The 18,665-nt window shown below is 38.9% G+C and overlaps 1 protein-coding gene across 6 annotated transcripts in view; it reads left to right on the top strand.

The window, feature by feature from the left end:
- Positions 1-18,665, top strand: part of LOC110192608 (uncharacterized) — a 208,567-nt gene that overhangs the window by 20,889 nt on the left and 169,013 nt on the right. For 5 of the 6 annotated variants that reach the window (XM_078148297.1, XM_078148294.1, XM_078148298.1 and 2 more), the window contains one exon: positions 16,783-17,092. The exons of the other annotated variant lie outside the window; for it this stretch is intronic. The gene's annotated coding sequence lies outside the window, so the exon portion shown is untranslated. The remainder of the gene's footprint in view (positions 1-16,782; positions 17,093-18,665) is intronic. 6 annotated transcript variants of the gene reach the window in all.

Raw genomic sequence — 18,665 nt, 5'->3', positions numbered from 1 at the left:
GTTTAATCTTTAAATCCCTGATTCTCTATCCCACCTATGACAACAGCTGTTCGAAATCTTCTCTTATCTCTTTCAGCCCCGCTGCCATAGCACCTCCAGCCCTACCTTATCTGAAGGCCTTGCCTCATATTTTAGGAAACTGCTAAATTTGCTGGGACCTCCCTCTCCTTCCTTCCTCCTTATCTCACAGACTCTTCATATTAACTCCCTCCTTTGTTCCAGTATCAGAGGAAGAGGAGGGTCTTCCTTCATTTGGGTTGACCCTACTTTCACTCATTCCACAGAGCCAATCAGCTGTCAAATCTTACTGTTTCTACCTTCACAAAATCTCTCCCATACATCTGGTTCTCTCCATCCACACACCCCAGTTTAAAGCCCTCCATCTGGATTATTGCAATGGCTTTCCTGCTGGTCTCCTTGCCTCCGATCTCTCCATTGGGAACTATTCTCCAGGAAGCCACCAATGTGATTTTTGTAAAGTAAATATCTGACAATATCATACCTCCTCCCACCCCACTCAGCAAACCTCTGTGGCTCCTATGCCTTCTAGGATTAAACATAAACATCTTTTCTTGGCATTTAACATTCTTCCCAAATCAACCCATCTTCCCTTTTTATCCTTATTATACTTTCCTCTCCTCCATGCACTCTACAGTATAGCCATATTGGCTTTCTTACTGTTGCTCACATATCTCACTCCATCTCCCATTGCCTTTCCTTTGCACTGGCTGTCTGTATGCCCAGATTGCTGTTCCTTCTTATCTCTGCATCTTAGAATCCCTCATTTCCTTCAAGACTCCTACTTCCTGCAGGACTTTCCAGATTTCCCCATCCACTAGTGCCTTTGTCTCCGATGTCACCTTCTATCTGCTTTGTACAGACTTTGCACGAATATTGGAAGATGAGTCTTCCTGACTCCAGACCCAGTGCTCTATGCGCCATGGTGCCTCCTAGCTGCCCATATATGTATATATACATACATACATACATACATAGCCCCTCCTGCGAGAATGTAAGGTACTTGAGGGGAAGAACTTTCCTTGTTGTCTTTATAGCCTCAATGCCTTATGTACATTTAAGTACAGGGAAGAGCCTAAGTGCTTAATATGTGCTTGTTAATTGACTTACTGGATCTGTGGAGGGTGTTTCCACACCAAGGAATTCCCTACATCAAGGATTCTTGACCTTTTTTTTTTGTGTTGCGGTCTGCTTTGTCTTGGTAGCTAGGTGCACGCTGGATAGAGTGCTGGGCGTGGAGTCAGGAAGACTCATCTTTCTGAGTTCAAATCTGGCCTCAGACATTTACTAGGTGTGTGACGCTGGAGAAGTCACTTTACCCTGTTTGTCTCAGTTTCCTCATGTACAAAATGAGCTGAAGAAGGAAATAGCAAACCACTCTAGTATCTTTGCCAAGAAAACCCCAAATGTTTTTTTTTTCTTTTTGGTGAAACCTCTGGACCCCTTCTTAGAATGTTTTTAAGTGCATAAAATAAAATAAATTATATAGGAATACAAAGGAGATCAGTTTTATTGAAATTTAGTTATCAAAATATTAAAATCAAAACCAACCAACCAACCAAACAAAAAAAAAAACAAAAACAGGGCCCTGGACCCCAGGTTAAGAACCCTCACCATACTGAAAAATTATAGTTCTTGACCCAAGGGGAGAAATATCTCTCATCTCCTTCTTGTAACAGTTTAGAAATGATGAAGGGCAAGAATATTCTCCTGTAGAAATGTCATTTATTTTCTGCACACGTCCAGCTCAGTGGCTGTGAGAGTCTTAAACTCTCCCTCCCCAGGAATGCTAAGGCCAGCTTAGTTCCTGATACCCTGCGCTGAGCAGTGAGAGGCAGGGAGACAAGATGGTGAAGCTCCGTTTATTCAAGGCACACCCCAATGTAACAGCGGACAAAGCAACAAAGTTTACATATCTTTACCAACATGCAACACCGAGCATTTTTCTCATGCGAATACCAATCAAAGTATCCACAAGTACATTTCTTTGCAACATTGTCCTGACTGTGTCCTTCTCCCGTGCTGTTCCCGTGAAAACGCCAGGTACTTCTTGTTCCCGGAATGTTCCCAATACTTGATACGTGAGCTAGCAGTACTTGACACATATTTGTGCTAGAGCTGACTGTGCTTGAGCTGGCGACATTGTTTGCCTGGCATCAGAGTTCTGCTGACTGGGAGTGCAAGGTCCATGGATGGAGAACTGAGCCAGGATATTCTGCTCGTGTACTAACACCCGAGAGGGGCCTTCGCCCGTCAGTGAAGTCTCATGAACAGCCTGTGGTCCTCAACGTCAACAGATCCCTAACAATTTTCAGTAAAATAAATGACTAAAATTGACTTGTAACAGTTGGCTAGAGTTTGACTAGGATGGCCAGTGGCCCAGAGGTCATGTCATATAGTGAGTACTAGGAGGAGCTGGTAGTATATAGTCTACAAAAGAACAACATGGTAGATTTCTTCAAGTATTTGAAGATCTGTCGTGTGAAAAGGAAATTAGGCTTCTTTTACTTGGTCCCAGATGAAAAAATTAGGAGCCATAGTTACAAGATCCATAAGAATAGATTTTGGTTCAATATTTGGGTAAGACAACAAAAAAACCTTCTTAACAGTCAAGATGTCCCAAAGCACAGTGAAATTTGCCAGAAGGTAGTGAGTTCCTTATCACTGGAGGTTTTTATGTGGAAGCTGTTGTTATTCAGTGATGAATTACTCTTCTTGACCCATTTGGGGTTTTCTTGGCAAAGATATTAGAGTTTTTGCCATTTCCTTCTCCAGATCATTTTACAGATGAAGAAACTGAGGCAAACAGGGTGAATGACTTGCCCAGGGTTACATAGCTAGTAATTGTATGAGGTTGGATTTGAACTCACATCTTACTGACTCCAGGTGCAGCACTCTTATCTACTGTACCACCTACCTGTCCCATGTGGAGGCTATATGACCTTATATCAAGTATGTTATAGAAGGAGTTCCCAGGACTAAGAGCTAGAAAATAACCCCTAGAGGTTGTCTAGGGGTGCAAACCCTTTTTGACAGGTGAGGAAACTGAAACCCAAAGTGTTCCTCAAGGTCATAAGTAAGTAGCAGAGCTGGGATTGAACCCGGTACTTGGACTCCAAATCCAGAGCTCTGTCCAATGTATCTCACAGTTCACATTATGCTAGGTGACCTTGGGGGTCTCTTCCAAATCTCCCATTCTGTTTCTAGAACTGAAATATGTATACTAAGTTACTCACCTCTTATTTTCTCCCCCTTTTACTTTTTGTCTTCTTGCCTCCCCCTACCCCATCAAATTCCTCCCTCCCCACCCCGGAAATATGAGAATTGAAACTTTCATTGATGGGAAGGGAAATAATGCTTCTTTTAAATCAATTTGTCATATGTTTTCTTTGTTCCCATTCCCGATGCTTTTAAAAATATACTTGTTGGCTGCATCTATTTCTTTTAATTTCAAATAAGTCAATTTTGCATGTATTTCTTCTCTCTTTTTGTCTCTATCCAGTTTTCCTAGCTAAGAGGGATGTTTTGACTATTAAGGTTATTTTTAAATGATAAAGCATCCATCCCTAAAAAAGAATCAGAGCAAAGCAAGAATATTGGGGAGGCACTGTAAAATATCAGCTAGTTGCTGAATTTGAGATTGGTCGTCGTTCAGTTTTCTGTGGCTATTAATAGAACACCATTCTGAAGTCAATTTATATTAATTTATACGCTGGCAGATTGAGAGTGTGCCTCTAAGGCAGCAGAATTTCATGAAGGTGATAAGCCTTTGTCTACTGATGGCATGACTTTTGGTGAAATGTGTGGACTTAATGAAGGGGAATAATTCAGGAGGTGAGATTTTCTGATCTAGGCTGTGACATCAATTTGTGTTAAGCCAGAGAGGAGAGAAGAATTTTCAGGATGTTGATTATCAAAGGGTCATTTGAGAACAATGCTGGTGCCCCCAATAGGTAATAAGACAGGGAAGCAGATGTTTATTTACCATGTACCATTAAAGTCACTTCATGAATACTTTGAAGGCAAGGGGAGTGTACTTTTTTTTAAATTTGGTAAAATGCATAGCATTAGACACGTGCACTAGAATACATAATAAACAAACACATAATAAACACAGTTAGAAGAGATCTCTTACCACTGTTAGCTTTGCACCTTTGTCTAGCAAGTGAATGTTTAATATTAGTGATTCTGAACCCTGCTGCCATGGCAATACCCTGTCATTGTTTGATTTCTCAAAGCATCAGGAAATCAGATAGCATAGTGGCTAGAGTTCTGGATCTGGACTCAGGAAGACCTGGGTACAAATCCTGCCTTCTAGAAAAAGGACTCAAAGTACAATATAAATAGAGAGTATAGGACAGCTGTTTATTGTCTCAACTACAGAAAATCCTTAAGACAGAAGAACTCAAAGGCACACCTCAACAAATATAGGACGAAAAACATCCACCACCTCATCCAGCTCATTACACTGTCTCAAGAGGAAAAGACAATTGTGGGAGGGAAGAGACTGAGACCGCTTCCTAGCTATGTGATACCCCTCTCTCACCCTCTCCCACACCCTATCCCCAGAAAGTCATTTAACCTCTGTTTGTCTCAGATTCCTCATCCGCTCAATGGGGAAGAATAGCACCCACCTACCAGGGTTATTATGATGACCAAATGAGGTCATTGTAAAGTGCTTTGCAAACCTTAATGTGCTGTATGAATGTTAGCTATGATATTATTACTGTTGTTGGTGTTGTTGTTGTTAGATTTGCATTACTCTCGGACTAACGCTATATTGCAAGGTCTGAATCTTGTGGACAGGCTGGTTATAGCTTGGGGTTTCCTTACTTTACAATTGGGGAAACTGAGGTAGGCAATGATTAAGTGACTTGCTTAGGGTCACAAAACTAGGACAAATTGAAACTCAGGTCCTCCTGACCTGACTTTCTGACTTCCAGCATTCTATCCAGTGTACCACTTCGCTGTCTATCCTAAATATCTTCTGTTTTTACCTTTTGAAAGACAATAGTGAGTGAGTTTGATGAATAATTTCTGTTTTTCCCCCCTGTATTTGTTAATGTATGCCTTTGAGTTTTTCTGTCTTAAAGATTTTCTGTGGTAGAGAGGAAGAGCTGTCCTGTACCCTTCGTTCATACTGTATCTTGAGTTGTTGTTTGTCCTTTGTTTTTGAAAAGGACTAATGACATCAGGAGGGTGATGTCTTGACTTACAAGTGAATTGGATTTAAGTGAGGTAGGGCTGTGCAGAGTCACCAGCCTCACTCTGTCCTCCAAGAGTCTGGGTCTCTCTTCTAGAAGGGACCTGTTAATCTCTTTTGGGAAGACCCAAGGCATGAGTCATGCTTCAGTTTTGTTTTAGAGATTTACCAAGGGTTACTCCAGGGTCAGGGCATAAGAACCAAAGAAGGAGAAAGAAATCTCTTAATTCCCATCCCCACTCCTCAACTTGGGGTCAAGTTTGCCCCTGGGATGGACTCAGGTATGTGTGTATACATAGCTGGGAACCCCTTGTGTGAGTATTGACCTTGAGCCACATTTTGCATCTTTGTTTCTGACTTTTAAATCACAAATTAAACTTAGAATTATAATAGATACACTAATCCATGTCCCACCTACACCAATAAGTCTGCTTTGTGGGCCAAATGAAATAATGGATGGAGAAATGCTTTAAAAGACATAGAACACCACATAAATTTAAGCTGAAGAGTAGGAAATAAGCATTTATTAAGTGCCTGCTATATGGGGGACATTGAGCTGAGCACCTTTACAAATATTACCTCATTTGATCTTCACAACAACCCTGGGAGCTAGGTTCTTTTATTACCTCTATCTTACAGTTGAGGAAACTGAGTCAGAAGGGATTAAATGACCTGCCAGCATCACGTAACTAGTGTTTGAGCCTGGATTTGAACTCAGGTCATCTTGGCCCCACTGTGCTACTTATGATGTGTAGTTAATATTATGATTATAGTTATTAATTGTATTTTGATGATTTCTTGAAAACATTCTGACATCTTTTAAGATAATTGGAAGCATCCTGGGGTTAGCACAAAATTGTCCCAAAATTGAATAGGTTGTCACAAGATATGGTGGTCTTCCTCTCATTGGAGGTCTTTAAACAGATGCTGGATAACCCTTTGTGTGTATTATAATAGTGAATCCTTTGGGGAATGAGTTGTTCAAGCAAGATGGCTTTCTCTCCTCTTGATGCTTTCTTTAGAATGGAGATGCCACAACTGCCTTCAAAAAATATTATTCTAGTATTTTAATGCCTGAGACCCTAAAGCTTTCTCATTAGGCCCAATAAAATGTTCTCTCTCTTGATCTTTTAGGGACATAAAAACAATTCTTATAATCATGTGTTCAGTTTCAGTAACAATATTGAGGAGTGGGAGAACATCCAGAGGGAGAGAACCTGGATGGGGAAGGCCTCAAGACTATGCCATATGAAGATAAGCTGAAATAACTGAGAATGCTTACCCTGGAGGCAAGAAGACTTGAGAGTGACACATCAGCTTTCTTCCAGTATTTAAAGGGCTTTCATGAGTAGATGAGATTAGACATGCTCATTTTCGTCCCGGAGGGGAGAGCCAGGAAAAAAAAAATGGGTGGAATTTAGGTACTGGGGATGCAGAAAGTAACAAGAAAACAGTCCTTGTTCCAAAGAAGCTTACACTCTCAATGGGCAAGACAACATGATAAGTTTGGGGGGGGGAGGGAGGGAGAGAGAGAGAAAGAGAGAGAGAGAGAGAGAGAGAGAGAGAGAGAGAGAGAGAGAGAGAGAGAGAGAGAGAGAGAGAGAGAGAGAGAGAGAGAGAGAGAATGAGAATGGAATGGGTGGGAGCGTCAGGGAAGGTTTCTTACAGGAGATGGCATATAAGGTGGGTGGGCCTTTTCAGAGGCAGAGGTGAGGAAAGAATGCATTCCAGGCATGAGAAACACCACCCTAAAGGCCCAGAGAAAGCTCAGCGAACAGCAAAGGAGGCTGGTTTGGCTAGAACATAGAATGTATTTAGGGGCATAACGTAAAATAAGTCTGGAAACGTTGGCTGAAGCCAGATTGCATAGAGGGCAGTAAAGAGCCATGGAAGGTTTTTAAGTTATGGAAGTAACCAAAGGTATTTAGTTATGGAGAGGTGCTGAGGGTGGGATCAATGCTAGCTTTACCCAGAGATGAAGCAGTGTGTGGGATTTGAGTGGCCCTGCAATAGCCTCTGTGCCCCAAAGTGTCTCATTCTCTAGTCTGTCACTCTACTTGTAATGCCCCTGTTAGAAATTCATTCCCTTGTATTAGTAAATTTCTCTTTAAAAGCCCAAATACTCTTAGGAAGAGTAATACTCCCTTAAACCAGTTAGAAATATTCATACCTTATGGAAAATTCTTTTATCAGATTGCTAAGCTTAAGGCTCTGAGGAAGTAGTGGTTTTCTTATGAGTCAGGGGGTGAAGAGAAGAGCAAGACCACCACCAACTAATGTATATGTATGTATATGCATGCCTATTTACACACACACATAAAATATACATTATACACACATATATAGGTGTATATGTTTATATAAATGTGTGTGTTTGTATTTGTATGTGTATATGTGTGTGTGTGTGTGTGCGTGTGTGTGTCTATGTGTGTATATAATTTGAGCCTCATAATATCCTGGGAGGTCATCTTGGCGTCCACTGATGGGAGTAAAAGGGCTTTGCAGAAGAATTAAATGTGGCAGTCAATGTTGAAAGCAACAAGTCCTTGTATTTAATCTCATCAAGGGAAGGCCATATGGCTTAACTGCAGACACCCAAAGGAGTAGGTTGGGGGAATCAGAGACAACAAGGGAAGTTTCCTATGGCAACCTAGAATACCTACTGAAGCATAAAGGGGCTGTGATCTCCATTAGTAGAGGGAGGGTCCGCACTAACAAAATCATGAAGCCTTGATGTATGGCATATTGAACACATAAAATGTATCCATTCTTATTATCCCAGAAAGTGTAAGGAAGGTATTTCGCAAACTGTAAGATATACAAATGTAGCTATTTTGTACCTATACTTTCTAGTCAATTAGACTTGGACTCTTTGAAGGTAGGGATTGTTTCATTCTTTGTAGCCCTAAAATCTACCACAGTGCCTCTCATTCAGTCATAGTTGGCACTTAAAGATACTTGCTTATTGATTTAACAAAAATTAATGAAGTAAATACTATGTGAAGGATACGTCTCCCAAATGGTGATTCCAACTACAGTGGCTTGTTACCTTGGACAATTGAGTGAATACACACACACACACACACACACACACACACACGTATATATATATATATGTGTGTATGTACACACACAATATATTCATACATACAACAATACATACACACACATGTATACATGTATAGATATACACACATTCAATAAATTCATAACACAACACATATGCACAGGTATGTGTGCATAGTTTCACATATATATGCATGTGTGTGTGTATATATATATATATATATATATATATATATATATATATACATAAATAATACATATATAATACAGATTTTAAATAGGAGCCTATCCTAAAATCAGGGATCAGAGATATGCCTCATCTTCTAAATTACAGAGTGATTTAATGTATTTTTAATGCCAGAAGCCATTTGCATTATCCTGAAGTTTTATAGCCTTTAAACCAATCCCATGGACTGTAATAAGCTCTATTTGCTTCCAGATTTCATGTGCCATTGTACAGCTGAAGAAAGGGAAATGTTTGTTTCTCATGAAGTGATGACCGTCCCTGATGCTGTAATACAAAGGGTTTGATTTTTAATTTGTTGTTTATTTCTACAAAGCAAAAATCATATTATCTGTTATAAATTATGACAGATACTATTATTTTTAGTTATGCAAAAACACAAAACAAGATTGTAATGTGAAAATTCAATTTTAGAATGCTTGATTAATTTATTCTAGTGTACTATAGCTGAACTATTCTTTATTATATGGGTACAAGCCAATTTACTGTAAATCAGTATGATAAATGAAATGTCAGGAGGTAGCTTATAAATTGCAGTAATCATTTTCTGGGTGAATGTAAATGAATAAAAATGCACATTCCTAAGACAGTTAAAAAAATGTTACCAGCAGTGTCTATAAATCATTGGCCCGACTTTCACACTACATTACACTCAGCTAAGAGTTTGTTTGTTTATGATTCCTATTTCTTAGCTGTGGTTGTAGTTGAAAAGGTTTGAAACTATTCCTTAGTTCTGACAGACTCCTGCAGTTAGCTGTCAACCACTTTCCAAACCTTTGGTTTGTGGGGACAAGATTTTCTACTCCCTCTGAACCTAAGCATTTGTGTGTGTGTGTGTGTGTGTGTGTGTGTGTGTGTGTGTGTGTGTGTGTGTGTGTACAGAGTATCCCAAAAGTATCACTGCAGTTTAAACTATTAAAGCTTAAATCTGCATTAAGACTTTTAAGACTCACTCACTCATTCACTCACTCACTCACTCACTCACTCTATCTGCTGTTTGTCTACCATCTGTCTATACAGATATACATAATTAAATAATACAATGTATTATTATACAGTTTAATATATTATTATATTAACATATTACACATAATTATACACATATGGCTATATAATTATGTATGTTATTATTTTGATGCACCTTCTTTTAAAATATTTATGGAGACAGGTACCAGAGAGATCACTGGATGACCCAGGGGACATGGAAAGAAGGAACAATAAAGCATGTCTTGATTTATTTGAGTTCCTGTAAAATTATGTAAATTTGCACCACATTTAAACATTTTAGATTTTCTGGTGATCTGGTAAATCCTTCCATTAAAAGAAGGAAACTATGATAAGTGAATTAACAGGAGGAATGACAAAAGACTGTGTAGGTATGGAATCCAGGGTAACTGCTTCTGTGAGTATCTAATTACATGCTGTTTGTCTTCTTGCCTGAGGCATTTGTCATCTGTGCGTGCACTACATGCAGACTGGTTTGAGTCAGGAATGCGTGGTGGCCCAAATCCCCAGTCCAAGTGTGAGGGTGATGGACGTCCTTCATGTTTGCAAATTGCTTTGGCTGCTTGCAGAGTCACTGCAAGTCAGCTTGAGTGGTTTTCAGCTCTCCCAGATAGTCATTAACTGTGAGTACTGTATTATGCAGGGTGAGTGCATGATGGAAAAAGAAATCCTTTGGTGGAAACCATAGCTTGTAGAGAAGGTTGTCTTCTGGAAAGACAAGTAGACCACATTGTTACTGCAGAATTCTTCAGAGGGTAGGTGCGTGGCCCCATCACGTATCCTGTTAGTTAGAGGGATAGCTCTGGAGGTATTGATCTTCCTGTCCAGGGCATATACTTGACTTCCTCTGCTACGGCCCAGAAACTTTTTCATCAGAGAAGCTCACTCTAGCCCTGGAATTCACCCACTGAAAGTACCTTCCTCTCTTTGACCCGGCAATAGCACTTCTATGTCTGTATCCCAAAGAGTTCATGAAAATGGGAAAAGGACCCACATGTACAAAAATATTTATAGCAGCTCTTTTTGTGGTGAAATTTAGAATTAGAATTAGAAATTGAGAAGATGCCCATCAATTGGGGAATGGCTGAACAAATTGTGGTATATGAATGTAATAGAATACTCTTGTGCTATAAGAAATGATGAACTAGCAGGCTTCAGAAAAACCTAGAAGGACTTATGTGAGCTGATGCTGAGTGAAATGAGCAGAACCAGGAGAACATTGTACGTGGTAACAGCCATGTTGTGAGATGACTCACTTTCATAGACTTGGCTCTTCTCAGCAATTCAAGGATCTAAGGCAACTCCAAAAGACTCATGATGGAAAATGCTGTCCACATCCAGAGAAAGAAGTGTGCAGTCTGAATACAGATAGAAGTATACTATTTGCTTTCTTTTCTGTTGTGGTTGTTGTTGTTTTGTTTCTTCTTTCTCATGGTTCTACCCATTCTTTACAACATGACTAATGTGAAAATATGTTTAATAGGAATGTATATGTAGAGCCTATATCAGATTTCATGCTGTCTTGGAGAGGAGGAAGGGGAGGGAGGAGAAGAAAATTTAAAATTCAAAACCTAATGGAAATGAATGTTGGAAACTAAAAATAAATAATAAATTAATAAAAAAAACACCCCAAAGTACCCTTCTTACTTGCAGCTGCTTCCTCTGATTGGATGGCTTCTCCCTGAATATTCTCTTTAAGGAGGGTGTTTAGACTACCAGTTATGTCTCCTTTCTTAGGCTGCAATTTGGACTGTCTCTGCCATGCTCCATACCCTCCCTCTGTGTTTGTCTCCCTTCTTCCCTCTCCCTTGTATATTGGCTTCCTCCATTAAAATCTAAGCTCCTTGAGGACAGGGACTATTTTCAGTTCTTATTTATGCCTGGCACAGCCCTTAATAAATGCTTGTTAATTGACTGATTATACTATATCTGTGTTTGGAAAGGTAGTGATAAATCATGGGAAGGTGAATGTGGAACTTAATGGGACAGCCAGAAGTGTGAATTGAGCTTGAGGGCTCTAGTCAGACATGATGTGAGAGGAAGGCTGTGGGCTCTGAATTTTCTTTCAGGGACCAGACTGTGGCCTTGGCCAGGGTAGGACACTGAACACATAAGAAGTAGGCCATCTTCGTCAGTGTCTACCATTACCAAGACAGTGTCATAACCTTAGAATGGGGTTACATCAATGAGACATTTAATGTCACTGTATTCTAGGTTCAAAGGCATGGACTTTTGACCAGTCCTAGTTATAACTCTGGCTCACCACTGGTGACCCTAATATTCCACAAATTCATCTCTTGTAGTATATTTGCTTATCATTTGACAATGCCACAAAGGTACTAGATCCCTTTTTACAGCTCCACAATCAATCCTTCATATGTAAAGATTATTAGAACATGAATTTAGAGCTATCAGAGACTTTAAATATCATGTAGTCCAACCACCTTGTTGTACAGTAAGGAGAATGGGGTATAAGAGGCAAAGCTGTGCTAGTGAATGTTTAACAACCAGTTTTCTGGGAAAAATGTATATATAACATAATGTTCATTTTTTTACGTCATATTCAACTCTTCATGATCCCATTTGGGGTTTTCTTGGCAAATATGCTAGAGTGGTTTACCATTTCCTTCTCTAGCTCATTTTACAGATGAGGAGACTGAGGCAAACAGGGTTAAGTGACTTGCCCAGAGTCACATAGCTAGTAAGTATCTGAAGCTGGATTTGAACTCACAAAGATGAGTTTTCTTGATTCCAGGCCCAACTAGCTGTTCTATATATATAACACACTTTTAAGTTCAATCTATACTATTAACATTTTCTTCATCTCTTCCTTAAGTCTAGACAATCAGCAAAATAATAAATCAAGCTCTGAATTATAGTGTTTGCTGATTTCCAAGGTGTAAAAGTACTCACACTGAAAATTTAACCATAGCTCTCTGGAGCAGGATGAGCTAGCTTCGGCACATCCCTGCACAGAGATAAGGTGCTGTGTAAGGATATGCAAGTAATAGATACAAGAGCTGGATAGTCTATGTCTTTCATTTTAATATTTAATAATAATCAGATATTGTCTTGATAATTCATACAAAGAATTAAATGTCTTCCTAATAATCTTGGTATATTGTGTTATAGTAGCCAGTTAAAAATGTGATTTAGGTGGACCCCAGGATCTGAAAACCAACTAATTGGCTGGGTTGGAGATACACATGTACATATATGTGTATGTATGTACACAAACACACACATACACATGATATATACAGGATAAATTGGGGGTAGTTTCAAGAGGGAGGGACAGCTTCATGGTACAGTGGATAGCACACTGGGCTTGGAATCAGGAAGACTCATCTTCATGAGTTCAAATCTGGCCTTAGACACTTACTAGCTGTGTGACCCTAGGCAAGTCACTTAACCCTGTTTGCCTCAGGTTCCTCATTTGTAAAATGAGCTGGAGAAGGAAATCTTTGCCAAGAAAACCCAAATAGGGTCACAAAGAGTCAGACGTGACTGAACAGCAACAAGCATTACCTGCGTTACAAGGATGAAGATTCAATAGCATTATCCATCTATCTATCTGTCTATCTGTCTATCTATCTATCTATCTATCTATCTATCTATCTATCTATCTATCTATCTATCTATCTATCTATCAATTGAATCACTTTATACACCTTAAAACACTATAGAGATACCAGACATACTGAGATGATCCGGGAGTACATTCCACTGTTGTGGCTCTGCCTCAGGGCTACTTGCAGAGAGGACAAAGTTGAAATATTATAGTTGTTTCTGCATTTGTAATTTTCCTTCACTCCCAGAGTACAATTTCATCTCTCCATTACTCTCCTTGTTTATTTTTTCCTCTAGCCACAGGAGGCAGCCCCTATGAGAAGTTCATTTTCATAAATTTTCAGCAGAATGTTTTCAATGCATCATTTTTGGGGTATGAGTATTTTCCCAGAATATTTTATGCCCCTTAATAGAGAATAGCTGAAATGTCATTTTCCAGCAGTTGTCAGCATCCAATTTTGTTTTCATGGTGTATAATTTTGCATTTAATGTATTTTTTAAAAAGTGCTAGTGTATACATATAGGTTATAGCAAGGACAGTCAAAATTAAATAAAGGAAATTAATGTAGGTGTTTTTTTGCAGTTGTAGTAATGCAGAAATAAAATTTAATGGAAGAATTTCTTGGGTTCTCTTGAACAGGACTGAAACCCTCTTATTGAATGTTACTGTTCTGTAGAAGGAAGGGAAGAATGGGGTAACTTAGGAGGAAAAATTCTACGATACATAAAATGGGGCATTTTTACTTTGGTAACAGATAGGGAGAGTGTCAGTGGGAATGTGTATTTATGTCTAATAACCTCCTGATAGTCATGTGTGTTCATGAACACACACAGAAGTATCTCAGATAGTTAAATGTCACTAAAGCCCATGTATTTGTTTCCTTAGCAGAGACCTCCAATCCTTACTCAGAACCTTTGATGTTGACTTTACACTCATTTTCTAAGTGTATCTAGTTTCCTAGGCTGTCTTATTTCTTAGTTCACAACAGAGTAGAAGTGGTAAATTTAAAAGATTGGAGTTTGAAAAGTGAGGGTGTTGGGAATTGCTAGAAACAGCCACATTGATGCCATAAAGAAATGATCTTTGACAGTTAGGGAACGAGTGAGGAAAATAATAATAAACGTACTAGAACTGTCTCTTCTCCTTCCACATATGTATTTAGGGAGATGGTTTTTTCAACAGCAGAGCACTGCTATTCTGTCTCTGTCTCTTTGTTTTTGTCTATCTTTGTCTCTGTCTCTGATTCCATTTGTCTCTCTTTTTTTTTTATCTCAAACACCAAATATTTTCTTAATGATAAGGCAAAGGCAATAAGAATTATCACAGTTACTCAATTTAAAGTATATGTGGGAATTATCAATACATCATGGGCCATACATAAACACGGGTCATGATCTCCCACTAATATACACAGTAACCATAGAGAAGAGTAGGCAGATATACCTACAGAAAGCTACAAGGAGGAACATGAGTAAGAACAACCCATGTGCTAAGGGAAATTCATGACTCCGGACAGTAGGTATTTATGTCCTTGATCTTTTCAGGAGCAACCTGTACCACACAAAGCTGCTTCTCTGCTGAGTAATTCCTTTCTGTTCTTTAAGCAAATCTGTTCCTCTTCTGCTCTCAAGCTGATGAAGCAGTGACAAGCTCTTTTAAGTCATAATCACCCTTAAAAGGAAACTGAGCAAGTGTTACATTGTTGTAATAATAAGCAATTCTCTTAAACCAAAAAAACTGGAGATATCTTGAGGGTGGTTCTCTGGGCAATGCAGACAAGCCCAGATGGCTCAACAGGACGCTCTGTCAAACAAGTTGCATTTATATTCACAACAAAAACGCTGCACAGCATAACTTTCCTTTCTACTTGGTCCTCTTAAAGCATCTCTCTCTTTTTGGATAGCTATAGTTACGTGATGCAGAATGAGACATTGCACAGAGACCTAGTGTACGTGACAGATATTACTCCTATCACAGTGTCTAAGATTGCCTCCACTCATCAATCTTACTAAGACAAAAAGTTCCAGGAGGGCAGGGACTGGGCCTTCTTTGAACTTTGTCTCCACCACTGTCTGGTATGCATGGAACAAATATCTGTTGAGTGAATGTTTACACTCCTCACCTCATGTGGTTGTTGACTAGAGTTAGGCCTGTTTCACCGCACTGTGGCTGCTCTGTTTCAGTAGGCCAAGATCATAGAATCAAAGGATCATAGCTATGCAGAGGGCAGGGAACCTAGAGGCTATCGAATTCCACCCCTTCATTTTACAGATGAGAAAACTCAGTCGTGGAGAAGTTAACTGACTTGTCCAAGGTCACAATGCTTTTGTCACTGTATGCAGAGGAAAGGGAATCTTTGTTATTGTTGTTGTTGAGATATTTAATATTTTATTTTTTCCCAATTACAAGTAAAACAATTTTTAACATTTTTTTTGAATTTTGAGTTCCAGAATATCTCCCCCCTCCATCATTGAGAAGGCAAGCAATTTGATATAGGTTATACATGTGCAGTTATGCAAAATACATTTCCATATTAGTCATGTTGTGAAAGCAAACACAAGCCAAACTGTGCTAAGTGCTGGGGATGCAAAAAGAGGCAAAAGACAGCCCCTGCCCTTAAAGGAGCTCACAATCTAATGGGGGAGACAACAAGAAAACAAATATATATATGTGTGTGTGTATGTGTGTGTGTGTGTGTGTACATACATACATACACACACACATATATATATATATAATATGTATATATATGTACATGTGTATATGTACATCAAAAAGATTTCTATATGATAAATAGGAAATAATTAATAGAAGGAAGACACTAGAATTAAGAGGGGTTGGGAAAGCTTTCCTATAAAAGATAGGATTTCAGTTAGGACTTAAAGGAAGCCAGAGAAACCAATAGGACTGAGTCACACCTTGGAGAATGAGTAACATTTGGTATAGGCTGAGGAAGGGCAGGGATGGCATTCCACGGACACAACTTGAACAAAAATATAGAGACAGGAATAACAATAGCAACAACTAACATTTATAGAATGTATTAAGGCTGACAAAGCACCTTACAAATATCTTCTCATTTGGTCCTTACAACAACTCTGGGAGGAAGGTGGTAATTAATATCCCCATTTTGTTGTTGTTGTTGTTGAGTTGTGTATGACTTTTTGTGACCCCATGGACCATAGCATGCCAGGCCATTCTATTCTCCACTATCTCCCAAAATCTGTCCAGGCTCATGTTTGTTGCTTCCATAATCCCCATTTTGCAGATGAGGAAAGTGAGGGAGATGGAGGTTAGATGACATAGCTGGTCTGAGATTGATTTGAACCCAGATTTTCTTCACTCTAGGCCGTTTCCGTTGTACCACTTCATCATGGTCTATTTGATCTGTCCTAATTTATTCCTAATGACTGATTATTGCTGCCTACATAGTAGGTAATTTATAAATGCTTGCTGAATTTTGTTGGATGTACAGAAGACAAGGAGTAGACCTTTTTGGCTCTATCAACAGGTTCAAAGAAAGCAGTGGTCATAAAGACAGGTGAGTAAGTTTCTAATCATAGAAGTCATTGAAAGAATGTCTGTTCATTGCTTTGATTGTATCATTTATACTTATTCTCTTAGCCTAGTTGCAATAAGATTACTTGAATAATCTGGTAAACCTCCTGTTGGCAGGTGGAGGACACACTTGTTACCACCCTTCTATGAGGCCTAAACCGGATTAAGACAATAAGAATCAAATAAAATGATGTCCATGACGGTGATGATGGTGATATCTGCTTTGTGTTTTCAATGAATAATAAGCAAGAACAACCAAAAATTTAAAAGAAGAAAAAGAAAACACAAGCCCAAAAACCCCAAGAAAACCAAACAAAGTAAAAATAGTATGCTTTCTTCTGCATTCAGACTCTTCTCTGGCAGTGGATAGCATTTTTCATCATGAGTCCTCAAGAATTGTCTTGGCTCATCGTATTACTGAGAATAGGTAAGTCATTCACAGTTCTTTATTGTATGATATTGCTGTCACTGTGTACAATGTTCTCTTGGTTCTGCTCACTTTACATCAGTTCATATATGTCTGAGGAAAGGGAATTTTAAAAACAAAGGCAAAACAACAACTCATAGACTAATTCTTTAGGTCATGGGTTTCTTCATTGGGAAAGTCCCATAATACGTATTATTTGACTTGACTCTGACAAATTAGTTTTTAATCTCATGTCTGTCTTTTACATTGGAAATCTTACAGCCTCCACTGGGAACGAATTCTAGGCTTTCATCATATTTACAACCAAGAAATTCTCCCAATGTCTCTCTTGATGTTATTGTTCTCTTGATGCAATTTATTATGTTCATTTTCTCTTGTTTGATCCTCTGTGGAGATGGAGAACAACTAATGAGAAGCCTTTGTGATCTAAGAAATGTTGATGAGCTAGGAGGCTGGGCTTCTTTAGCTGACTTGGCCATAATCTAGCCTAATGACCAGTGATAAGCCGCTTGAGTTTTGTACCTCAATTTCCTTGTGTATGCTCTTCCTACTACACTGTGAAAAGCAGTGCTCAGATATGAACTCAGATACTGGAAGGTTCCAATTATGTATACCAGAGCTTTATAAGATCTTTATTAACAATAAAGAAATATTCAACTTCCTTGCTGTTTATCCCTCATAAAATTGGCATCCCTGTTCCTTTGTCCTGTCTGTCTCCACACTTGGGAAGTACTCCATTTCCACTTCTGCATTTCAGAATGCCTGGTTTCCTTCATAGCTCAGCTCAAACATCACTTTTTATAAGAAGCCTTTCCTGATCCTCCTGTGTCCTAATATCTATCCTTACCAAACTTATTAAGAGCAGTTAGGTGGTACAGTGGATAGACTGCTGGCCTGGAGTTAGGAAGACCTGAGTTAAAATCTGTCCTCAGATGCTTACCAGCTGTGTGGCCCTGGGCAAGTTACTTAACCCTGTTTGCTTCAATTTCCTCATCTGTAAAATGATCAGGAGAAGGAAATGGTAAGTATCTCTGCCAAGAAAACCCCAAATGGAGTCACAGAGAGTTGGAAATGATTAAACAACAACCATCAAACTTATTTTGTAGATTTTTAATATACATGCATAGGTGTATATGTATATATATATATATATATATATATATATATATATATATATACACACACACACATACATATGTGTATGTGTATATACATATGTGAATATATATGTTGTCTCAATCAATAAACATTTATCTAAGCACCTACTAGGTTCCAGGCACTGTGCTGAGAGAGGACATAAGTTCTTTGAGGGTAAGATCCATTTCACTTTTGTGTTTGTATCTCCTGTACCTAGGACATAGCAGGCACTTAATAAAATGCTTGTTGATTAATTGATGGGAGGTAGAGATGGAGAAACATTCTTGCTGAATAGGGGAGACACCTGTGAATGTCTCTGAGATACTAGAGAGTCATTTCCATCTTTAGAGAGGTGTAGTCAAAGCTCTTCATACAGAAGGAGGCCCTGGGAGTTGGGGCCATAAGACTCAGCTGTGTGCCAGGTGTAGGGTCAAAG

Source organism: Phascolarctos cinereus, unplaced genomic scaffold (assembly GCF_003287225.1).
Source record: "Phascolarctos cinereus isolate Bilbo 61053 unplaced genomic scaffold, phaCin_HiC Scaffold_9;HRSCAF=440, whole genome shotgun sequence".
Lineage (NCBI taxonomy): Eukaryota > Metazoa > Chordata > Mammalia > Diprotodontia > Phascolarctidae > Phascolarctos > Phascolarctos cinereus.
Note: the sequence above shows the minus strand (reverse complement) of the source record. Positions and strands in the feature narration are given on the sequence as shown.